This window comes from Triticum urartu, chromosome 6A (genome assembly GCF_056163025.1).
Source record: "Triticum urartu cultivar PI428250 chromosome 6A, HENAU_Tu73, whole genome shotgun sequence".
In the NCBI taxonomy this organism is placed as follows: domain Eukaryota; kingdom Viridiplantae; phylum Streptophyta; class Magnoliopsida; order Poales; family Poaceae; genus Triticum; species Triticum urartu.
In genome coordinates, this window is record NC_141878.1 from 259,402,544 (window position 1) to 259,428,243 (window position 25,700).

A 25,700-nucleotide genomic window follows, 5' to 3' on the forward strand; every position below is an offset into this window, starting at 1 on the left:
CAAGCCTAGTATCACGTCCAATCCTTGTGACTCCAAAACTATTAGGTCTGAGGGGAAAACATGCCTACCTATGGTCAATGGCATCTGAAAACATCCTCTGGTTGCCATATACTCTGCTCCAGGTGAGCTTACTAAAATAGGTGTCTTAAGAACTTTGGTGGGTAACTTAAACTTGTCCACAAATCACCTCGATATGTATGAATGCAATGCACCAGTGTCGAAAAGAACAATTGCAGTAAATGACTTAATCAAAAACTTTATGTATTTTCGATATAATAATATGTGTATATGAACTAGTAAAACTATAGGTAGAGATTAGAAAATGGAAATAGGACATGGCATTTCGAGAGGAAATTAGAAAAACTAACTGCGGATGTTCTAAGACAAAATATAACTAATGTTGGCGGGCCAGAGGCCAGTAGATACCTGTTGGATATTTGTGCCCCGTTGTCGTCATGGGCTGGGCCTATTAAAAACAAAACCAAGCTTGGGCAGTCTACAGCCCAGTTGAAACTTGCTCGACCTGAGAAAGCAATATACCTGCTGGATCCCAGTTATTAGTCTGTACTTGCAGAATTCTCTCATTAATTGACTACGTTGAAGACTTCATGGTGATAATAAGTGCATGCAGTTGCTTGCGTATGGCCATGGACCTGCTGGTTTCGTAAGGTTAGGCTCTGTATGGACAGCCGTCTTGTGGTTCCACGGACAAATTTCATGCAAATCGGATGGTTTTCAGTGAAAGCGGACTAAATTCATTGCATTTTACATATTTATTTTCATTATGGAATATTTTACCTATTTCAACTAATAATAATGGAGTAGGCCTTTTTAGTCCATGGGAGGCGCTTCACGATCGAGGTCGCAACACTTAACTTTTCTGGAAGGCCCAAAACCATCGCTCCTCTCTTTTAACAATTTGCAGATGGACTTGGCATGCCATAGCCCAGTTCCGAAGTGTTGCGTCCAACTATCAGCCTATGAAACCGGATGGATCCCCTGCGTACTTAGAAGATGTAAAAAAAATTAGAGAACTGGGAATTCGGACAGCAGATGCTTATGCTACCCATCAAATAAAATTTAGGTGCCTGAAAATTTGTTTCAAAACAAATGATTCAGCTTTATATCCACGTCGACCCTCGACGTGATGGTTGGAAGCAAATGCAAAGTTCATACCGAAAGATCATTAACAGCAATAGCAACATGCAGACGACCAGGTAGTACAAGTACCAATACCAAACTAACTTATAATCTTTTTAGTCCTGGCCATAGTGTTCGTCTGGTAGAAAATCTTGCATAGGACCTGCTCCCGCTCCTTCTATTACTCGAGGTCCCCGAGGTGGTACTGGTTCATCACCGAGTTGGTCCTTTGATGGTCGAAGTTCTTGTTGGTGTGCAGCACTAGAACCTTTTTGCTGCCCGTCTACCTGCCGTTAACCATCACCGGCAAGGTATTGACGGTATTGTGCCACATCGCGTTGATGCCGCACTACGACTGTGTCTTGCAACGCGTCCACGTGCCCCTTTTGCACGACCTGGACTTGCGTTGGAAGAAATGCTTGCTTAGGCAACTCAGTGTGATACCTGCAGTATTATCAAATACAAGTTTTAGTGTACGTAGTTGGCATTTTCATAACATCTTTGGCATGTTGCAGTCACTTGTTTCACTTTTTATTAACTGTCAAATTGTAATTTCTTCACTAGGTCTGCGTCTAAAAATAAAACTGGAGCTATAAACAAAGGAATAAGTTTGTGCAAGTAGACGGCCGACCGGTGTCTCACATGGAAGTTTCTCAGGATGGGTGTAGCATATGCCGTGCTCGCTGTCGATGATTGGTATGAACAAATCGATCAGAGGGTGAGATCTCACACTGTCAGCACTCACTTTGGCGTCAAGTTGCTTGATCAGCTCCTGATCCATGGGATCGAACTTGATGCCAGCTGGCAGCACCGGCCAATGCTTCTTGGACTTGCATCGGTTAATTCTAGTTATATGGTACTCAATGTAAGATCAATCGACTGTTTTAAGTGAATGATGAAAGATTTCGACAGATAAGTGTTACTCCAAATCCGAAGTCCACAATACCCGAACACGCCATCGGGACTCTTATGTCACCTCACGTGTAGCGTGTTGTCACGTCAATTCAATGTGAGGACATGATGAATAATTTGACCGACGTATACTAGTACAACTACTGTACTACTTAGTAGTTGTATTTAGTGTCACATTTTAACCATAGGTTTAACTACGAAAATGTCAATGCATGTCACCGAAAATTATACCATTGGAAACTATGTTCAAATACGGATCAAACGATATTATTTGTTCTCACATGCATTAACATTTAGTTAGTTAAATTTATGGTCAAAATTTGAGACAAATTACGAAGGGGACCAAAAAACCAGGAGGGGGGTAGTAGTACGAGTAGCACAATATACAGTATAGAGGACTAATACAAATTTAGAAATGGAGTAAGAAGTTACAAGGCTGTGCGATAGACTTTGTAGGCTACATGAGTAATACAAAATATAATTCCCATTGGACAACACTTTTACCAACAAGTACGCACTTGAAGCCTAATTGATATATATATATATATATACTCCCTCCGTCCCAAAATTCATGTCATGAGCATAGTGTAATGTAAAATTTGCACAAAAATCCCTTGTATCTTCAAATCTTTTACAAACAAGTCCTTCGGTCTTCATCCGCCCGATCCAGCTCCCGTGCATCGGGCCAAGGCCGTCGTCAACCGATTCATCGCTTGCGCCACCCAGGGCCAACTCCTCTGCCGCTGTGATCCACTCCGGCCGGGATCCCCACCGCCGCTGCCGTCCAGGACCTGCGCCACAAAGATCTGATGGATCTCGTCCTCCTGAAGCTCCCTCACGCACCAGGACCTCAAGCTCATCCTCGTGCTTCCTCTGTGCTTCCAGGCTTGTGTTGCAGCCCCCCTGCTCGAGCTGTCGCCATAGCTCCCCTGCTGCCTACCTGAGCGATGGTCACTGGTAATTTCCGCCGCCCATCCCTGTCGGCGCCCACCAAATCGACGGTCCCTGGACCTTCCCCCCTCCCCCACGCCTAAGCTTCGGTCGCCTGATCTACTCCTCCACGATCAGCACCTCCTCCTCCAAGCCCAGGCGCTGCTCCTCCTCTCCACGTACCGGAGCACCTCACTGCTCGCCCGATAGCACATCCTCTACTTCTCACCTGAAGATAAAGAGGAGATAAGTTGAGCAGAGTATCAGCAGCATGTCAATTGATTAATAGAGAGGAGTATTGATGACCCACAAGTATAGAGGATCTATCGTAGTCCTTTCGATAAGTAAGAGCGTCGAACCCAACGAGGAGCAGAAGGAAATGATAAGCGGTTTCCAGCAAGGTATTATCTGCAAGTACTGAAATAAGTGGTAAAAGATAGTTTTGTGATAGGATAATTTGTAACGAGTAACAAGTAACAAAAGTAAATAAAGTGCAGCAAGGTGGCACAATCCTTTTGTAGCAAAGGACAAGCCTGGACAAACTCTTATATGATGTAAAGCGCTCCCGAGGACACATGGGAATATCGTCAAGCTAGTTTTCATCACGTTCATATGACTCGTGTTTGGTACTTTGATTATTTGGTATGTGGGTGGACCGGTGCTTGGGTGCTGCCCATACTTGGACAAACATCCCACTTATGATTAACCTCTATTGCAAGCATCCGCAAATACAACAAAAATATTATGGTAAACCTAACCGTAGCATGAAACATATGGATCCAAATCAGCCCCTTACGAAGCAACGCATAAACTAGGGTTTAAGCTTCTGTCACTCTAGCAACCCATCATCTACTTATTACTTCCCAATGCCTTCCCCTAGGCCCAAATAATAGTAGTCAACGTTCACATAACACCACTAGAGGATAGACAACATACATCTGATCAAAATATCGAACGAATATCAAATTCACATGACTACTAATAGCAAGACTTCTCCCAAGTCCTCAGGAACAAAAGTAACTACTCACAAAGCATAAACATGTTCATAATCAGAGGGGTATTAATATGCATATAGGATCTGAACATATGATCTTCCACCAATTAAACCAACTAGCATCAACTAAAAGGAGTAATTACCACTACTAGCTACCTACTAGTAGCAATCCCGAACTTGGAGACAAGAATTGGATACAAGAGATGAACTAGGGTTTTGAGACGAGATGGTGCTGGTGAAGATGTCGATGGAGATTGCCCTCTCCCGATGAGAGGAGCGTTGGTGATGACGATGGCGATGATTTCCCCCTCCGGGAGGGAAGTTTCCCCGGCAGAACAGCTCCGCCAGAGCCCTAGATTGATTCCACCAAGGTTCCGCCTCGTGGCGGCGGAGTTTCGTCCGAGAAGATGGCTTATTAATTTTTTTCCCATCGAAAGACTCCATATAGCAGAAGATGGCCACCGGAGGGCCACCAAGGGGCCCACGAGGTAGGGGGCGCGCCCAGGGGGGTAGGGCGCCCCCCACCCTCGTGGGAAGGGTGTGGCCCCCTTGGTGAGGTTCTTGTGCTTAGTATTTTTTATATATTTGGAAAACATCATCCGTGAAGTTTCAGGGCTTTTGGAGCTGTGCAGAATTGGTCTCTAATATTTGCTCCTTTTCCAGCCCAGAATCCCAGCTACCGGCATTCTCCCTCTTTATGTAAACCTTCTAAAATAAGAGAGAATAGGCATAAGTATTGTGACATAATGTGTAATAACAGCCCATAATGCCCGATCGTCACTTCATTCAATGCCCGATAATCAACAACCATTCTCAACGATCTGTCCTTTTTGTTGACTAAGAGCACTGGGGCTCCCCATGGTGATGAACTTGGTTAGATAAAACCTTTCTCCAGTAACTCCTTGATCTGCTTCTTAATTTCTTCCAGGTCATTTGCGGACATCCGGTATGGCCTCTTTGATATTGGTCCAGTGCCTGGCAATAGATCTATTAAAAACTCTATGTCTCGATCTTGTGGCATGCCTGGTAGCTCCTCTGGAGATACATCTGGGTAATCCTTCACAACAGGCACATCTTCCTGAACAGCTCCCGAGAGGGAATTTAGTTGGGTCCTCCTTGGCGCAAGCCTAGATACATACTTGATCTTCTTCCCCTCCGGGGTGGTGAGTAAAATTGGCTTACTAGCACAGCCGATGTTTCCTCCATACATCGACAGCCAATCCAAGCCTAGTATCACGTCCAATCCTTGTGACTCCAAAACTATTAGATCTGAGGGGAAAACATGCCTACCTATGGTCAATGGCATCTGAAAACATCCTCTGGTTGCCATATACTCCGCTCCAGGTGAGCTTGCTAAAATAGGTGTCTTAAGAACTTTGGTGGGTAACTTAAACTTCTCCACAAATCCCCTCGATATGTATGAATGTGATGCACCAGTGTCGAAAAGAACAATTGCAGTAAATGACTTAATCAAAAATTTACGGATTACTACATCCGGATGCTCTTCAACTTCCTCCACGTTGATGTGGTTCACTTGACCTCTGGTGAAGGGGTTGGGATTCTTCCCAGAGTTTCCATTTCCATTACCATTCTTAAACTCTGAGCAATCATTGGCATAGTGTCCAGTCTTCCCGCACTTGTAATAGGTGACATGGCTCAGGTCCTTCTTAGTGGGTGTGGCTGGGTTGGAAAGGTTCTGGTGTTGCTTCCTCCATTCCCATTTCCATTCTTAGGGCGACTATGGTTATGTGTGCTTCCTCCATTATGAGTGTGGCCTCCATGGTTACGGCTGTAATTTCCCGAGTTAGGTGTAAAGCGAGGCTTCTGCTGAGCTCCAGAATTATACTTCCCCTGTCCATACTTCTGTTTGCGGCTCTCTATCTGCTGCTGCTTGCCTTCAATCGTAAGGGCCCTGTCTACCAACTCCTGGTAGTTAGTGAATGTTGCAACCATCAACTGCATACTCAACTCATCATTCAACCCTTCCATAAACTTCTCCTACTTTGCGGCATCTGTGGCCACATCATCCGGGGCATAGCGAGCTAACTTACTAAACGCATCCACGTACCGCCCCACAATATGATTTCCCTGGCGTAAGTTGCGAAACTCACGCTTCTTCATACTCATTGCTCCAGTAGAGACATGTGTAGTGCGGAATGCCTGCTGGAACTGGTCCCAAGTGACATTGGCTATGGGGAAAGTGGCGGTGTAATTCTCCCACCGTGAGGTTGCGGGTCCATCCAGTTGATGTGCGGCAAAGCGCACCTTCTCAGCATTTGTGCAACCTGCGGTGGTCAGCTCCCTTCCAATCCTATAGAGCCAGTCATCGGCAACAATCGGCTCGGTGCTACTGGAAAACACTAGCGGATTCAACCTCAGAAAACGGGCTAAGTTGTCAACTGGAGGTGGTGGCGGTGGGTTGTTGTTGTTGTTGTTGCTGCTGCTTCCTTGGTTCTGGACTAGCAACTACATCAAGGCATTCTAATGTTGGATCAACTGGGTGAGCTCCAGTGGAAAGACAAATCCGGGGTCACGTCTCGGAGGCATCTGATAGGTTTAGAGGGGTGAGAATAGAATAGAGTGAGGTCTAAAGAGAAATCACTACCCATATGCACATGAGATAAACACATTCATTATCACACCACTCAATTCAAACAAGGGCATACAATCAATCTAACTACCGTTACAAAAATACTCGGACTATTACTATATACATTGGGGAAATACTACCGATAATTTTAGTGGTCGATTAGAAATTTTGATTGGAAAAAGACTCCATGATATCTGCTCCAGCTTTGTCTTCATAATCATCGTCACTATCGGGGTCGGAGTCGGTGTCGTCGATGATGATGTAGTCTTCGGGATGGTTGTCCTCCTCTGGTTTGGCATCTCCCATGAATATTCCTAGCTTCTTCTTCTTCTATTCATTCTTCTCAAGTAACACTGCAATGTCCTCTTCATATCCATTATGTGTAGACTTTAGTTCCTCTTCCAGCTCCATGTTCCTGGTCATTACCTTCTTCATGTCTATCATGCTGGCACACATCTGGTTCTCCTGACGATGAATGTGGTGGTTTAACTCCTGGATGTAGGCTGAAATGGACTTGTCCCTCCTTGTGCAGATCATCTCCCATTGCTCATCTCGGCGTCCACATATGTGGTAGATGGTGTCCTTAAGTTCCTTGTGATAAACTTCGCCGATGCGTCCCATGGCGATGTGGGCTGCCATGCTCTTTCCTAGACTCCAAGTTGGTGCATCAAAAGAAAACTCTATGGGCTTAGTAACTGGCGTGAAGGTCCTTCCTGGAACATGTATTCGAATCATCCATAACTCCTCTTCCGGTAAAGTGGTGGTGTAGGTCCCAGTGAAACTTGGTATCCCGATGCTCACGTACTTAGTGGCTTCCTTCAAGTGTCGTCCAAAAGGGGTGTCTTCATCCGGTTGAGCAAACATGTTCCTTGGGTCCGCCATCTATAGAGTAGAAAGTGGAGAAGAGCCATCAATGAGTAGAGAAGAAAGTCCTATGGCTCATCTTAGTGGTCCCGTCCTACACTCAGTGTGTGCTTTTATACCATCTTGTAGCGATCCGACCTCAAACGGTCAAATCTCTTTGTATAAGTGTCATCCCTGGATCGGTAATGCTGACACACACAGAACTCAAAGATTTATAACAGAGTGCAATCACACACTTATTACATAGAATGTCTCAAAGAGAGTACTTATTACAATAATATGGCTATAGGCCCTCTAAATAAGATAACAGCAGAAGCTTCGAGAGTAAATGAGTCCATCAACTCCAACGACATAGTTGAGTGCATGACAACGACCTAGCGCACCTTACTCTTCGTCTGAAAACTCTGCAACATAATACGTTGCAGCCTATGTAGGTCAGCACATGGAATATGCTGGCAAGATAACACTATAGAGCAATGAACAAGTAACAGCTATAACTATATGCATATATGTCTGGTGGAGGCTCTATGGTTATCATTTTGCGAAAAGCCAGTTTTTCCCAACAACAAAGGAATATATTTTTATTTAACTACAAATTTTGTTGAGAAACATTGAGAATGGTAACCCCATCTCAATTCCAAATTAATAATCTATAACCCCAAAAATTAATTAAGTAAAGTGATGAGATCAACATAATAATTCAAGCACCAGATAGTCAAGATGTTCATAACCGGGGACACAACTAACCATGGTTAGTTTATACACTCTGCAGAGGTTTCCACACTTTTCCCCACAAGACTCGAACTCCTTCGTTGTATTTCTCGCACTGCATGGTGTTTGAGAAACATATCACCGACACACAATCTTTCCGAAGAGGTCCCCATAACCGATAGATAGGCCGGTACACCTACAATCCCCGACATCTGCTAGCCCATCATGGAAAGGTTTCCCACAACTTACTTAACTACGCCAGAGCCCATAATGTCTTGTTCCTGCGCACGGAAGTTTCTAGCATGAATAACATAATGATCCATTTGAGCCTGGGTGGCGAACCATAGGAAAAATCACACGGATACCCCGAGATTCTCCTTGGACAATACTAGATTTCCCCAGGTGCCCACAAACCAATCAACCCAAATGTGTGTTAAAGTAGCCACCTTACATAATCCCTTAGTTCATAATAATACTCACATATGTCATGAATCACTCAAACCAAACCACGTCTACGAGCATAGCATAGCAAAGTATAATAAGAGTAACGTACTAACTCCCAAGGTTTGAATAAAAGGGCAACAGGTACTACCTCAACAACTACTTCCCAATACCCACATGTTAAACAGATCCTACTCATGCAATGTTTGCAGATTGAAACTAATGCATAAAAACAGGGTAATAAGGGATATGATCAAAGTGTTAATTGCCTTGCTAACGATCTGAAAACCCTAGTGACTCGTAGTAGCACGCTTCACACTCCGGAAACTCTATCGTGTATAACCAATAGCATAGGTAAGCACTCAACCATAAGGTTCAAGGGTAAAACTCAAGGGAAAAGACCCAAACTGAAAGTTCAACCAAAGAGCTTCGATTTTCAAAAAGAATCAATCGAATCAGAGCTACGAAACACAAATTACGATCAAAAGAAGTTTGAAAATAAATCTGCTTGAAACCAAATTTTAAATTTTGAAAATGATGTTCAAGTTGTTTATCTGGAAAGAGGGAAACAAGTCAAAGATTTTGGCGTTGGTTTCACTGGATTTTGATAAACGAGCAAAAAGTAACGTGGGTTTAAAGATCAGGGACTATCTGTGATAAAAGTAATTATGGATAGGTCCCTGGCCGAAAATTAAAACAGAAAGAAAAATCTACCGGACGAACGTCCACTAACAGAGGCTAACGAACGAATCCGTTCGTTAATACGAACTAAAAAGAGAATGTTCGGTAATTACGAACCCTAAAATAAAACCGATCTAAAACCAAAGAACGAAAAATAACTGAAAAATAACTGGCGAACCGTGATAGTTTTATAGAGGTTAAACGGCGGCGGCGGTCAATGGCGTTTGGTGGCTCTGACGACGGCGAGGCGAGGCATCGTGGGCGGCGGGGCGGTGGCGGAGTGTGGCGCGGCGGCGCGGGGCGGCAGCAGCGGCAGCGGCTCGGATGGCGGCGACTGCGGCGGCGGCGGTGATGAGGAGAGGGGCAGGGGGAGCTCCTTATAAAGAGGAGGCGAGGCGGCGGCAGGGTGGCTTGGGCGAGGGGGCGATGGCCTCGGGAGGCGTGTCCACCTCGGACACGGCCGGCGACGGTGGGGCAGTGCCCGCGCGCGGAAGGCGGCGGCGGCCTGCTGGGCTGGCTGGGCCTTCGCCCCGATTGGTCTGAAACTTTTAAAAAAAAATCATCCGAAAGAAAAATCCTAATAAAATAAAAAAATCTAAAAATACCAAAAATAATTTTCTCCGTCCAAACCTAATTTTTAGGACAAAGTGAACCTTTTTCTGGCCTAAAAATGCATATTTTTCTAATTCAAATAAAATAATAATTTGATTTTAAAATTTCTCCTTCAATATTCCTCTCTTTTGAAGAAGTCATTTTATCTTCCATCATTTATTTTTATTATTTTAAATAATTAGAGAGAAAAAATTTAAAATCAAATTGATGCACTTTTTCAAATTTGAAAAAATTCAAATATGAAATTTTGTGAAATCTTCAACTCTCTCCTTGGGTCCTTGAGTTGCTTAAGATTCTTAGGATCTCAACCAAAATGCAAAAAAATATGGTATGCATATAATGACCTATGTATAACATGCAAATTGAAAAATTGGGATGTTACACTGGTGGAGGCTAGATTAACAGGACCCCGTGGATGGTTGGATGAACAGTAGTCGATGAAGGCTGGATGAAAAGGACCCCGTGGATGAACAGTAGCTGGTAGAGGCTGAAGGAAGTTAGCGGTGGATGAACAGTAGCAGGTGGAGACTGGAGGATGTCGACGGTGGATGAACAGTAGCTTCTGGAGTCCCGTTTTGCGGTACGCCACACCCCTCCCGATCAACAGGACCCCGTTTTGACCGTAGGTGCTTCAACACAAGTCTGTTTCCTCCGTTTTGCAGTACGCCACACCCCTCCCGATCAACAGGACCCCGTTTCAACCATACGCGGTCGAACACAAGTCCATTTCCTCCATTTTGTGGTACGCTACACCCCTCCTGATCAATAGCACCCCGTTTCAACCATAGGCACTCGAACAGAAGTCTGTTTTCTCTGTTTTGCGGTACGCCAGACACTTCCCGATGAACAGGACCCCGTATCGACCGTACGCGATCGAACAAAAGGCCGTTTCCTCCATTCTGTGGTACGCCAGACCTCGTTTCGGCTATTCCGTCCAAGCCGGTTGACGCTTGTTTACTCCGTTCTAACCCGGACGGTTGGCTGCCAATGAACAGGATTAGTCGATGTATGCATTAGAGACCCCGCCCGTATGTACGTACGTAGCCGTATTTACTATCTTGCAGCGTGGCCGTACATACGTGTACATGATATATATGGGATTGCGTGACATGCTATGTTGGCGCCACTACTTCAACACGTGTCGCTCCTTACTCGACCACAGTATGTCGCTGCAGAGAGACCGATTGACCGCTACGTACGTACACGTTCGCGGCTAGAAAGATAACGCTACCTTTGCTTCCACCTAGTAGGTCCTAGCTGTTAGGGGGTAACAAGGCGGTTCCTTACTTGCGAAGATAAAGCCAGTGGGTCCCAGCTGTCAGGGGGAAACATTTTTTTCACGAAATACAGAGGCCCTTCTAGTAGGTCCAAGGTGTCAGGTGGAGGAATCATTATTTTGCGCGTAATAAGGAGGCCCTTCCTTGCGTGCGACCATGGACCGAGCTGTCAGCCTGTCCACTTACAGTCCTCTTCTGATGGCTGTCGTTCATTGACCGCGTTGATGACGTCGTACCGCCCGAGAGCACCAAGGTGGTGGACGACGGTGCGGCCTAGGAAGGGCATGACCCGGAGCCGTGGAATACGCTATAGTGGATGCCCACGCGGAGGAGAGTACGAGGGTTGACTGCTTCGGCTGCGGTTTGAGGTTGCTGTCTCCGGAGAATAACAGGGGGTGTGGGTGAGTAGAGGGAAGCAGCCTAGCTAGCGGTGGGAGTAGGGTGGGGGTGGTCAGGCCTGCGTGGCAGCACAGCCGGCCACGGGAGGCAGGAGCAGGCGGCACGGCCGTTGCTGGTTTGAGAGGCAGGAACAATAAGACAAGAGGTTGAAGAAGCACGACGACCGTTGGATGGACATCGTACGATCACCCCAGCTAGAATCATTTAAATTGACTAAGTTGACAAAGCCCTACATCTGTGTCAGCTTAGTAGGCCCACAAGTCAGCCTCCAAATATGGTGGGACCGACCTAGCAGCGGGGCTATTCATTATTTTTGTGCGTAATAGCTAGCGGATCCGAGCTGTCAGCGGGGGGGGGGGGATGTTTTTTTCGTGAAATACACAGGCCCTTGCGGTGGGTCCCAGCTGTCAGGACGAGGAATCATTATTTTGTGTGTAATAAGGAAGCACATCCTACATGCAAAAAAGGAGTCACTTCCTTGCATCCGGCCATGGAGCCAGCTGTCAGCCTCTCCATGCACAGTCCTCTTCCAATGGATGTCGTTCGTTGACCACGCCGTGCCGAGAGCACCAAGGTGGTGGATGACGGTGAGGCCAAGTAAGGGAACGATCTGGAGCCGAGGAAGACTCGGAAGTTGTTTCCCACGCGGAGTGGGTACGATGGTTTACTAGTTCGGCCGCAGTGTGAGGTTGTCATCGCTGGCGAATAATAGGAGGTGTGGATGAGTAGAGGGATAGCAATGCCAAGGATGCGAGTATGGTGGGGCCGTGAGGCCTTCCCGGCAACACAGCCGGCCATGGGAGGCGGGAGCAGGCGTTCCACCAGCGCTGGTTTCGGTGGCTGGAGCAGGAAGATCATAGACTGAAGAAGCACGATTCCTGTTAGATTGACATCTAACGGTCTGACGCGGGTAGAGTCAATTCTTTACGAAGTTTCTTTTTTAAGAAAGGTTGTGTACGCATGAACTTAGTAGGCCCACAAGTCAGCCTCCAAATCTGTGGCACACAACATAGAGCCCATTTGCTAAATTTTTTTAATAATTTGGAGCCCATTTGCTAATTCTTAAGAAATTTGTTACAGCCCATTTTCTGCCCAAGACCACGGCCAAAAGTTCAACCTAATTTTGCATATTTTGATGGAGTCCAAACTGTTTTAATCCAGAAATAATAAACATTTATTTTTAAGAACTTGTTGATTTGCCAAAAATATCGTTTTGTTTTTGTAAGCAAATAAGTTGTGGGAAAATTGAGTTGGTTTAAGGGAAAACCAGTGGCAAAAAATCAGCGCTGGGAGGGGAAAAACAACAGAAAAATAAGGATGTAAAAATGAAAAGGGAACTTTAAGTATTTTCGATATAATAATATGTGTATATGAACTAGTAAAACTATAGGTAGAGATTAGAAAATGGAAGTAGGACATGGCATTTCGAGAGGAAATTAGAAAATCTAACTGTGGATGTTCTAAGACAAAATATAACTAATGCTGGCGGGCCAGAGGCCAGTAGATACCTATTGGATATTTGTGCCCCGTTGTCGTCATGGGCTAGGCCTATTAAAAACAAAACCAAGCTTGGGCAGTCTACAGCCCAGTTGAAACTTGCTCGACCTGAGAAAGCAATATACCTGCTGGATCCTAGTTATTAGTCTGTACTTGCAGAATTCTCTCATTAATTGACTACGTTGAAGACTTCATGGGTTTCACCGTCTCAGTCATCAGCATTTTTTGTCCATCGTGATAATAAGTTCATGCATTTGCTTGCGTATGGCCATGGACCTGCTGGTTTCGTAAGGTTAGGCTCTATATGGACAGCCGTCTTATGGTTCCACGGACAAATTTCATGCAAACCGGATGGTTTTCAATGAAAGCGGACTAAATTCATTGCATTTTACATATTTATTTTCATTATGGAATATTTTACCTATTTCAACTAATAATAATGGAGTAGGCCTTTTTAGTCCATGGGAGGCGCTTCACGATCGAGGTCGCAACACTTAACTGTTCTGGAAGGCCCAAATCCATCGCTCCTCTCTTTTAACAATTTGCAGATGGACTTGGCATGCCATAGCCCAGTTCCGAAGTGTTGCGTCCAACTATCAGCCTGTGAAACCAGATGGATCCCCTGCATACTTAGAAGATGTAAAAAAAATTAGAGAACTGGGAATTCGGACAGCAGATGCTTATGCTACCCATCAAATAAAATTTAGGTGCCTGAAAATTTGTTTCAACACAAATGATTCAGCTTTATATCCACGTCGACCCTCGACGTGATGGTTGGAAGAAAATGCAAAGTTCATACCGAAAGATCATTAACAGCAATACCAACATGCAGACGACCAGGTATTACAAGTACCAATACCAAACTAACTTATAATCTTTTTAGTCCTGGCCCTAGTGCTCGTTTGATAGAAAACCTTGCATAGGACCTGCTCCCGCTCCTTCTATTACTCGAGGTCCCCGAGGTGGTACTGGTTCATCACCGAGTTGGTCCTTTGATGGTCGAAGTTCTTGTTGGTGTGCAGCACTAGAACCTTTTTGCTGCCCGTCTACCTGCCGTTAACCATCACCGGCAAGGTATTGACGGTATTGTGCCACATCGCGTTGATGCCGTACTACGACTGTTTCTTGCAACGCGTCCACGTGCCCATTTTGCACGCCCTGGACTTGCGTTGGAAGAAATGCTTGCTTAGGCAACTCAGTGTGATACCTGCAGTATTATCAAATACAAGTTTTAGTGTACGTAGTTGGCATTTTCATAACATCTTTGGCATGCTGCAGTCACTTGTTTCACTTTTTATTAACTGTCAAATTGTAATTTCTTCACTAGGTCTGCGTCTAAAAATAAAACTGGAGCTATAAACAAAGGAATAAGTTTGTGCAAGTAGACGGCCGACCGGTGTCTCACGTGGAAGTTTCTCAGGATGGGTGTAGCATATGCCGTGCTCGCTGTCGATGGTTGGTATGAACAAATCGATCAGAGGGTGAGATCTCACACTGTCAGCACTCACTTTGGCGTCAAGTTGCTTGATCAGCTCCTGATCCATGGGATCGAACTTGACGCCAGCTGGCAGCACCGGCCAATGCTTCTTGGACTTGCATCGGTTAATTCTAGTTATATGGTACTCAATGTAAGATCAATCGACTGTTTTAAGTGAATGATGAAAGATTTCGACAGATAAGTGTTACTCCAAATCTGAAGTCCACAATACCCGAACATGCCACCGGGACTCTTATATCACCTCACGTGTAGCGTGTTGTCACGTCAATTCAATGTGAGGACATGATTAATAATTTGACCAACGTATACTAGTACAACTACTGTACTACTTAGTAGTTGTATTTAGTGTCACATTTTAACCATAGGTTTAACTACGAAAATTTCAATGCATGTCACCGAAAATTATACCATTGGAAACTATGTTCAAATACGGATCAAACGATATTATTTGTTCTCACATGCATTAACATTTAGTTAGTTAAATTTATGGTCAAAATTTGAGACAAATTACGAAGGGGACCAACAAACCAGGAGGGGGGTAGTAGTACGAGTAGCACAATATACAGTATAGAGGACTAATACAAATTTAGAAATGGAGTAAGAAGTTACAAGGCTGTGCGATAGACTTTGTAGGCTACATGAGTAATACAAAATGTAATTCCCATTGGACAACACTTTAACCAACAAGTACGCACTTGAAGCCTAATTGATATATATATATATACTCCCTCCATCCCAAAATTCTTGTCGTGAGCATAGTGTAATGTAAAATTTGCACAAAAATCCCTTGTATCTTCAAATCATTTACAAACAAGTCCTTCGGTCTTCATCCGCCCGATCCAGCTCCCATGCATCGGGCCAAGGCCGTCGTCGACCGATTCGTCACTTGTGCCACCCAAGGCCAACTCCTCTGCCTCTGTGATCCACTCCGGCCGGGATCCCCACCGCCGCTGCCGTCCAGGACCTGCGCCACAAACATCTGATGGATCTCATCCTCCTGAAGCTCCCCCGCGCACCAGGACCTCAAGCTCATCCTCGTGCTTCTTCTATGCTGCCAGGCTTGTGTTGCAGCCCCCCCTGCTCGAGTTGTCGCCACAGCTCTCCTGCTGCCTACCTGAGCGATGGTGACTGGTAATTTCCGCCGCCCATCCCTGTCGGCGCCCACTAGATCGACGGTCCCTAGACCTTCCCCCTCCCCCACGCCTAAGCTTCGGTCGCTTGATCTACTCCTCCACGCCCAGCACCTCCTCCTCCAAGCCCAGGCGCTGCTCCTCCTCTCCACATACTGGAGCACCTCACTGCTCGCCCAACAGCATATCCTCTACTTCTCACCTGAAGATAAAGAGGAGATTAGTTGAGCAGAGTATCAGCAGCAGGTCAATTGATTAATGGAGAGGAGTATTGATGACCCGCAAGTATAGGGGATCTATCGTAGTCCTTTCGATAAGTAAGAGTGCCGGACCCAACGAGGAGCAGAAGGAAATGATAAGTGGTTTCCAGCAAGGTATTATCTACAAGTACTGAAATAAGTGGTAAAAGATAGTTTTGTGAAAGGATAATTTGTAACGAGCAACAAGTAACAAAAGTAAATAAAGTGTAACAAGGTGGCCCAATCCTTTTGTAGCAAAGGACAAGCCTGGACAAACTCTTATATGATGTAAAGCGCTCCTAAGGACACATGGGAATATCGTCAAGCTAGTTTTCATCACGTTCATATGATTCGTGTTCGGTACTTTGATTATTTGGTATGTGGGTGGACCGGTGCTTGGGTGCTGCCCTTACTTGGACAAACATCCCACTTATGATTAACCTCTATTGCAAGCATCCGCAAATACAACAAAAATATTAAGGTAAACCTAACCGTAGCATGAAACATATGGATCCAAATTAGCCCCTTACGAAGCAACGCATAAGCTAGGGTTTAAGCTTCTGTCACTCTAGCAACCCATCATCTACTTATTACTTCCCAATGCCTTCCCCTAGGCCCAAATAATGGTGAAGTGTCATGTAGTCAACGTTCACATAACACCACTAGAGGATATACAACATACATCTTATCAAAATATTGAACGAATATCATATTCACATGACTACTAATAGCAAGACTTCTCCCATGTCCTCAGGAACAAAAGTAACTACTCAGAAAGCATAAACATGTTCATAATCAGAGGGGTATTAATATGCATATAGGATCTGAACATATGATCTTCCACCAATTAAACCAACTAGCATCAACTAAAAGGAGTAATTAACACTACTAGCTACCTACTAGTACCAATCCCGGACTTGGAGACAAGAATTGAATACATGAGATGAACTAGGGTTTTGAGATGAGATGGTGCTGGTGAAGATGTCGATGGAGATTGCCCTCTCCCGATGAGAGGAGCGTTGGTGATGACGATGGCGATGATTTCCCCCTCCAGGAGGGAAGTTTCCCCGGCAAAACAGCTCCGCTAGAGCCCTAGATTGATCCACCAAGGTTCCGCCTCATGGCGGCGGAGTTTCGTCTGAGAAGATGGCTTATTAATTTTTTTCCCATCGAAAGACTCCATATAGCAGAAGATGGCCACCGGAGGGCCACCAGGGGCCCACGAGGTAGGGGGCGCGCCCAGGGGGGTAGGGAGCGCCCCCACCCTCGTGGGAAGGGTGTGTCCCCCTGGTGAGGTTCTTGTGCTTAGTATTTTTTATATATTTGTAAAACATCATCCGTGAAGTTTCAGGGCTTTTGGAGCTGTGCAGAATAGGTCTCTAATATTTGCTCCTTTTCGAGCCCAGAATCCCAGCTGCCGGCATTCTCCCTCTTTATGTAAACCCTGTAAAATAAGAGAGAATATGCATAAGTATTGTGACATAATGTGTAATAACAGCCCATAATGCAATAAATATTGATATAAAAGCATGATGCATAATGGACGTATCAACTCCCCCAAGCTTAGACCTCACTTGTCCTCAAGCGAAAAGCCGAGATCGAAAAATATGTCCACATGTTTAGAGATAGAGGTGTCGATAAAAACAAAATACGGACAAGAGGGCATCATGATCATTCTTAGAACATCAACTTATATAATTATTGTCATATAATCTCTTATGCTAGAGTAATAATTCAATCACAATATCAAGTATGAATCGTAAACTTCATTGAAAACTAACAAACTACAATCTCAGTCATTCAAGCAATTGCAATTTAACATAACATAGGAAAGAGTCAATGCATAAGAGCTTATCATCAAGTCCACATACTCAACTATCATATAATCTTTCACAATTGCTGACACTCACGCAAGACTTATGGGTATGGAGTTTTAACCGGACATAGAGAAAGATAGGGGCTTATAGTTTTGCCTCCCAACGTTTTACCTCAAGGGTAATGTCAACAGTAATAGTTCATGAAAACGCACATCCAATTAGCCATATATACCAGGATCTTTCCAACATATTGTGCTTGCCAAAGGATAAAATGTAAAAAGGAAGGGTGAAGATCACCATGACTCTTATGTAATGTTGGAGATAAAAGTAAAAGATAGGCCCTTCGCAGAGGGAAGCAGAGGTTTCCATGCGCTTTTATGGTTGGACGCACAAATCTTAATGCAAAATAACATCACTTTATATTGCCACTTGTGATATGGAACTTTATTATGCATTCTGTCACTTTTATTACTTCCATTCACACGATCGTATAAAGATTATTTCCTCCCCACCAATCAATCATACGTATTTAGAGAGCAATTTTTATTGCTTGTACCGATGACAACTTACTTGATGGATCTTACTCAATCCATAGGTAGGTTGATGGGGAACGTAGTAATTTCAAAAAAATTCCTACGCACACGCAAAATCATGGTAATGCATAGCAACGAGAGGGGAGAGTGTGATCTACGTACCCTTGTAGACCGACAGCGGAAGCGTTAGCACAACGCGGTTGATGTAGTCGTACGTCTTCACGATCCAACCGATCCAAGCACCGTTACTCCGGCACCTCCGAGTTCTTGGCACACGTTCAGCTCGATGACACTCCCCGGGCTCCGGTCCAGCAAAGCTTCGGGGAAAAGTTCCATCAGCACAACGGCGTGGTGACGATCTTGATGTTCAACCGTCGCAGGGCTTCGCCTAAGCACCGCTACAATATGACCGAGGTGGAATATGGTGGAGGGGGCACCACACACGGCTAAGGAATGATCACGAAGATCAACTTGTGTGTCTATGGGGTGCCCCCTGCCCCCGTATATAAAGGAGTGGAGGAGGGGAGGGCCGGCCCTCTCTATGGCGCGCCCTAGGGGAGTCCTACTCCCACCGGGAGTAGAATTCCCCCTTTCCTAGTCCAACTAGGAGTACTTCCATGTAGTAGGAGTAGGAGACAAGGAAGGGGAAGGGAGAAGGGAAGGAAGGAGGGGGCGCAGCCCCTCCCCCTAGTCCAATTCGGATTAGGCCTTGGGGGGGGGCGGCCTGCCCTAGGCAGCCCCTCTCTCTTTCCCGTATGGCCCAATAAGGCCCAATACTTCTCCCCCGTATTCGCGTAACTCCCCGGTACTCCGAAAAATACCCGAACCACTCGGAACATTTCCGATGTCCGAATATAGTCGTCTGATATATCGATCTTTACGTCTCGACCATTTCGAGACTCCTCGTCATGTCCCCGATCTCATCCGGGACTCCGAACTCCTTCGGTACATCAAAACTCATAAACTCATTATATAACTGTCATCGAAACCTTAAGCGTGCGGACCCTACGGTTCGAGAACAATGTAGACATGACCGAGACACGTCTCCGGTCAATAACCAATAGCGGGACCTGGATGCCCATATTGGCTCCTACATATTCTACGAAGATCTTTATCGGTCAAACCGCATAACAACATGCGTTGTTCCCTTTGTCATCGGTATGTTACTTGCCCAAGATTCGATCCTCGGTATCTCAATACCTAGTTCAATATCGTTACCGCCAAGTCTCTTTACTCATTCCGTAATACATCATCCCACAACTAACTCATTAGTTGCAATGCTTGCAAGGCTTATGTGATGTGCATTACCGAGAGGGCCCAGAGATACCTCTCCGACAATCGGAGTGACAAATCCTAATCTCGAAATACGCCAACCCAACATGTACCTTTGGAGACACCTATAGAGCACCTTTATAATCACCCAGTTACGTTGTGACGTTTGGTAGCACACAAAGTGTTCCACCGGCAAACGGGAGTTGCATAATCTCATAGTCATAGGAACATGTATAAGTCATGAAGAAAGCAATAACAACATACTAAACGATCGGGTGCTAAGCTAATGGAATGGGTCATGTCAATCAGATCATTCACCTAATGATGTGATCCCGTTAATCAAATAACAACTCTTTTGTTTATGGTTAGGAAACATAACCATCTTCGATTAACGAGCTAGTCAAGTAGAGGCATACTAGTGACACTCTGTTTGTCTATGTATTCACACATGTATTATGTTTCCGGTTAATACAATTCTAACATGAATAATAAACATTTATCATGATATAAGGAAATAAATAATAACTTTATTATTGCCTCTAGGGCATATTTCCTTCAGTCTCCCACTTGCACTAGAGTCAATAATCTAGTTCACATCGCCATGTGATTCAACACTAAGAGTTCACATCACCATGTGATTAACACCCATAGTTCACATCGTCATGTGACCTATACCCAAAGGGTTTACTAGAGTCAATAATCTAGTTCACATCATTTATGTGATTAACACCCAAAGAATACTAAGGTGTGATCATGTTTTTCTTGTGAGATAATTTTAGTCAACGGGTCTGTCACATAGAGATCCGTAAGTATTTTGCAAATTCTATGTCTACAATGCTCTGCACAGAGCTACTCTAGCTAATTGCTCCCACTTTCAATATGTATCTAGATCGAGACTTAGAGTCATCCAGATCTGTGTCAAAACTTGCATCGACGTAACTTTTTACGATGAACCTTTTGTCACCTCCATAATCGAGAAATATTTCCTTATTCCACTAAGGATAATTTTGACCAATGTCCAGTGATCTACTCTTAGATCACTATTGTACTCCCTTGCTTAACACAGTGTAGGGTATACAATAGATCTGGTACACATCATGGCATACTTTATAGAACCTATGGCTGAGGCATAGGGAATGACTTTCATTCTCTTTCTATCTTCTGCCGTGGTCGGGCTTTGAGTCTTACTCAATTTCATACCTTGTAACACAGCCAAGAACTCTTTCTTTGACTGTTCCATTTTTGAACTACTTCAAAATATTGTCAAGGTATGTACTCATTGAAAAAACTTATCAAGCGTCTTGATCTATCTCTATAGATTTTGATGATTAATATGTAAGCAGCTTCACCGAGGTCTTTCTTTGAAAAACTTCTTTAAAAACACTCCTTTATGCTTTGTAGAATAATTCTACATTATTTCCGATCAACAATATGTCATTCACATATACTTATCAGAAATGCTGTAGTGCTCCCACTCACTTTCTTGTAAATACAGGCTTCACCGCAACTCTGTATAAAACTATATGCTTTGATCATACTATCAAAGCGTTTATTCCAACTCCGAGAGGCTTGCACCAGTCCATAAATGGATCGCTAGAGCTTGCACACTTTGTTAGCTCCTTTTGGATCGACAAAACCTTCCGGCTGCATCATATACAACTCTTCTTCCAGAAATCCATTGAGGAATGCAGTTTTGCATCCATTTGCGAGATTTCATAAAATGCGGCAATTGCTAACATGATTCAGACAGACTTAAGCATCGCTACGGGTGAGAAGGACTCATCGTAGTCAATCCCTTGAACTTGCCGAAAACCTTTTGCGACAAGTCGAGCTTTGTAGATAGTAACACTACTTTCAGCGTCCATCTTCCTCTTGAAGATCCATTTATTTTCTACGGCTTGCCGATCATCGGGCAAATCCATCAAAGTCCATACTTTGTTCTCATACATGGATCATATCTTAGATTTCATGGCTTCGAGCCATTTCGCGGAATCTGGGCTCTCCATCGCTTCTTCATAGTTCGTAGGTTCATCATGATCTAGTAGCATGACTTCCAGAACAGGATTACCGTACCACTCTGGCGCGGATCTCACTCTGGTTGATCTACGAGGTTCAGTAGTATCTTGTTCTGAAGTTTCATGATCATTATCATTAGCTTCCTTACTAATTGGTGTAGGTGTCGCAGAAACAGGTTTCTGTGATGTACTACTTTCCAATAAGGGAGTAGGTACAGTTACCTCGTCAAGTTCTACTTTCCTCCCACTCACTTCTTTCGAGAGAAACTCCTTCTCTAGAAAGGATCCATACTCAGCAACGAATATCTTGCCTTCGGATCTGTGATAGAAGGTGTACCCAACATTTTTTTTGGGTATCCTATGAAGACGCACTTCTCCGATTTGAGTTTGAGCTTATCAGGATGAAACTTTTTCATATAAGCATCGCAACCCCAAACTTTAAGAAACGACAACTTTGGTTTCTTGCCAAACCATAGTTCATATGGTGTCTTCTCAACAGATTTAGATGGTGCTCTTTTAACGTGAATGCAGCTGTCTCTAATGCATAACCCCAAAATGATAGTGGTAAATTGGTAAGAAACATCATAGATTGCACTATATCCAATAAAGTACGGTTATGACGTTCAGACACACCATTATGCTGTGGTGTTCCAGGTGGCATGAGTTTGTGAAACTATTCCACATTGTTTTAATTGAAGACCAAACTCGTAACTCAAATATTTGTCTCCGCGATCAGATCGTAGAAACTTTTGTTTTCTTGTTACGATGATTCTCCACTTCACTCTGAAATTCTTTGAACTTTTCAAATATTTCAGACTTGTGTTTCATTAAGTAGATATACCCATATCTGCTCAAATCATCTGTGAAGGTCAGAAAATAATGATACCCGCCACGAGCCTTAACACTCATCGGATCTCATACATCAGTATGTATTATTTCCAATAAGTCAGTTGCTCGCTCCATAGTTCCGGAGAACGGCGTTTTAGTCATCTTGCCCATGAGGCATGGTTCGCAAGCATCAACTGATTCATAATCAAGTGATTCCAAAAACCCATCAGCATGGAGTTTCTTCATGCGCTTTACACCAATATGACCTAAACGGCAGTGCCACAAATAAGTTGCACTATCATTATTAACTTTGCATCTTTTGGTTTCAATATTATGATTATGTGTATCACTACGATCGAGATCCAACGAACTATTTTCGTTGGGTGTGTAACCATATAAGGTTTTATTCATGTAAACAGAACAACAATTTATTCTCTTACTTAAATGAATAACCGTATTACAATAAACATGATCAAATCATATTCATGCTCAACGCAAACACCAAATAACACTTATTCAGGTTCAACACTAATCCCGAACATATAGGGAGTGTGCGATGATGATAATATCAATCTTGGAACCACTTCCAACACACATCGCCACTTCACCCTTAACTAGTCTCTGTTTATTCTGCAACTCCCGTTTCGAGTTACTAATGTTAGCAACTAAACTAGTATCAAATACTGAGGGGTTGCTATAAACACTAGTAAAGTACACATCAATAACATGTATATCAAATATACTTATGTTCACTTTGCCATCCTTCTTTATCTTCCAATCACTTGGGGTAGTTCCGCTTCCAGTGACCAGTCCCTTTGAAGTAGAAACACTTAGTCTCAGGCTTAGGACCAGACTTGGGCTTATTCACTTGAGCAGCAACTTTCTTGCTGTTCTTCTTGAAGTTCCCCTTCTTCCCTCTGCCCTTTTCTTGAAACTAGTGGTCTTATCTACCATCAACACTTGATGTTTTTATCGATTTCTACCTTTGTCAATTTCCGCATTACGAAGAGCTTGGGAATCGTTTCCGTTATCCCTTGCATATCATAGTTCATCACAAAGTTCTACTAACTTGGTGATGCTGACTAGAGAATTCTGTCAATCACTATCTTATCTGGAAGATTAACTCCCACTTGATTCAAGCGATTGTAGTACTCAGACAATCTGAGCACATGCTCACTAGTTGAGCGATTCTCCTCCATCTTTTAGCTATAGAACTTGTTAGAGACTTCATATCTCTCAACTCGGGTATTTGCTTGAAATATTAACTTCAACTCCTGGAACATCTCATATGCTCCATGACGTTCAAAACGCCTTTGAAGTCCCGATTCTAAGCCATTAAGCATGGTGCACTAAACTATCAAGTAGTCATCATATTGAGCTAGCCAAACGTTTATAACGTCTGCATCTGCTCCTGCAATAGGTCCGTCACCTAGCGGTGCATCAAGGACATAATTCTTCTATGCAGCAATGAGGATAAACCTCAGATCACGGATCCAATCCGCATCATTGCTACTAACATCTTTCAACACAATTTTCTCTAGGAACATACCGAAATAAACACAGGGAAGCAACAACGCGAGCTATTGATCTACAACATAATTTGCAAAATACTACCAGGACTAAGTTCATGATAAATTTAAGTTCAATTAATAATATTACTTAAGAACTCCCACTTAGATAGACATCCCTCTAATCCTCTAAGTGATTATGTGATCCAAATTAACTAAACCATGTCCGATCATCACGTGAGATGGAGTAGTTTCATTGGTGAACATCACTATGTTGATCATATCTACTATATGATTCACGCTCGACCTTTCGGTCTCCGTGTTTTCAGGCCATATCTGTATATGCTTGGCTCGTCAAGTATAACCCGAGTATTCCGCGTGTGCAACTGTTTTGCACCCGTTGTATTTGAACGTAGAGCCTATCACACCCGATCATCACGTGGTGTCTCAGCACGAAGAACTTTCACAATGGTGCATACTCAGGGAGAACACTTCTTTGATAATTATTGAGAGATCATCTTAAAATGCTACCGTCAATCAAAGCAAGATAAGATGCATAAAAGATAAACATCACATGCAATCAATATAAGTGATATGATATGGCCATCATCATCTTGTGCTTGTGATCTCCATCTTCGAAGCACCGTCGTGATCACCATCATCACCGGCGCGACACCTTGATCTCCATCATAGCATCGTTGTCATCTCGCCAATCTTATGCTTCCACGACTATCGCTACCGCTTAGTGATAAAGTAAAGCATTACAGCGCGATTGCATTGCATACAATAAAGCGACAACCATATGGGTCCTGCCAGTTGCCGATAACTCGGTTACAAAACATGATCATCTCATACAATAAAATTTAGCATCATGTCTTGACCATATCACATCACAACATGCCCTGCAAAAACAAGTTAGACGTCTTCTACTTTGTTGTTGCAAGTTTTACGTGGCTGCTACGGGCTTAAGAAAGAACCAATCTTACCTACGCATCAAAACCACAGCGATAGTTTGTCAAGTTGGTGCTGTTTTAACCTTCGCAAGGACCGGGCGTAGCCACACTCGGTTCAACTAAAGTTGGAGAAACTGTTACCCGCTAGACACCTTTGTGCAAAGCACGTCGGGAGAACCGGTCTCGTGTAAGCGTACGCGTAATGTTGGTCCGGGCCGCTTCGTCCAACAATACCGCCGAACCAAAGTATGACATGCTGGTAAGCAGTATGACTTATATCGCCCACAACTCACTTGTGTTCTACTCGTGCATATAACATCAACATATAAAACCTAGGCTCGGATGCCACTGATGGGGAACGTAGTAATTTCAAAAAATTTCCTACGCACACGCAAGATCATGGTGATGCATAGCAACGAGAGGGGAGAGTGTGATCTACGTACCCTTGTAGACCGACAGCGGAAGCGTTAGCACAACGCGGTTGATGTAGTCGTACGTCTTCACGGTCCAACCGATCCAAGCACCGTTACTCCGGCACCTCCGAGTTCTTGGTACACATTCAGCTCGATGACGCTCTTCGGGCTCCGATCCAGCAAAGCTTCAGGAAGGAGTTCCGTCAGCACGACGACGTGGTGACGATCTTGATGTTCAACCGTCGCAGGGCTTCGCCTAAGCACCGCTACAATATGACCGAGGTGGAATATGGTGGAGGGGGGCACCGCACACGGCTAAGGAACGATCACGAAGATCAACTTGTGTGTCTATGGGGTGCCCCCTGCCCCCGTATATAAAGTAGTGGAGGAGGGGAGGGCCGGCCCTCTCTATGGCGCGCCCTAGGGGAGTCCTACTCCCACCGGGA

The 25,700-nt window shown here is 44.1% G+C and overlaps 1 pseudogene; it reads right to left on the reverse strand.

Annotated features, from left to right (window-relative positions):
- Positions 1 to 1,240: 1,240 nt before the first annotated feature.
- Positions 1,241 to 15,579, reverse strand: LOC147964933 (NAC domain-containing protein 75-like; annotated as a pseudogene).
- Between the last annotated feature and the right edge of the window lie 10,121 nt (positions 15,580 to 25,700).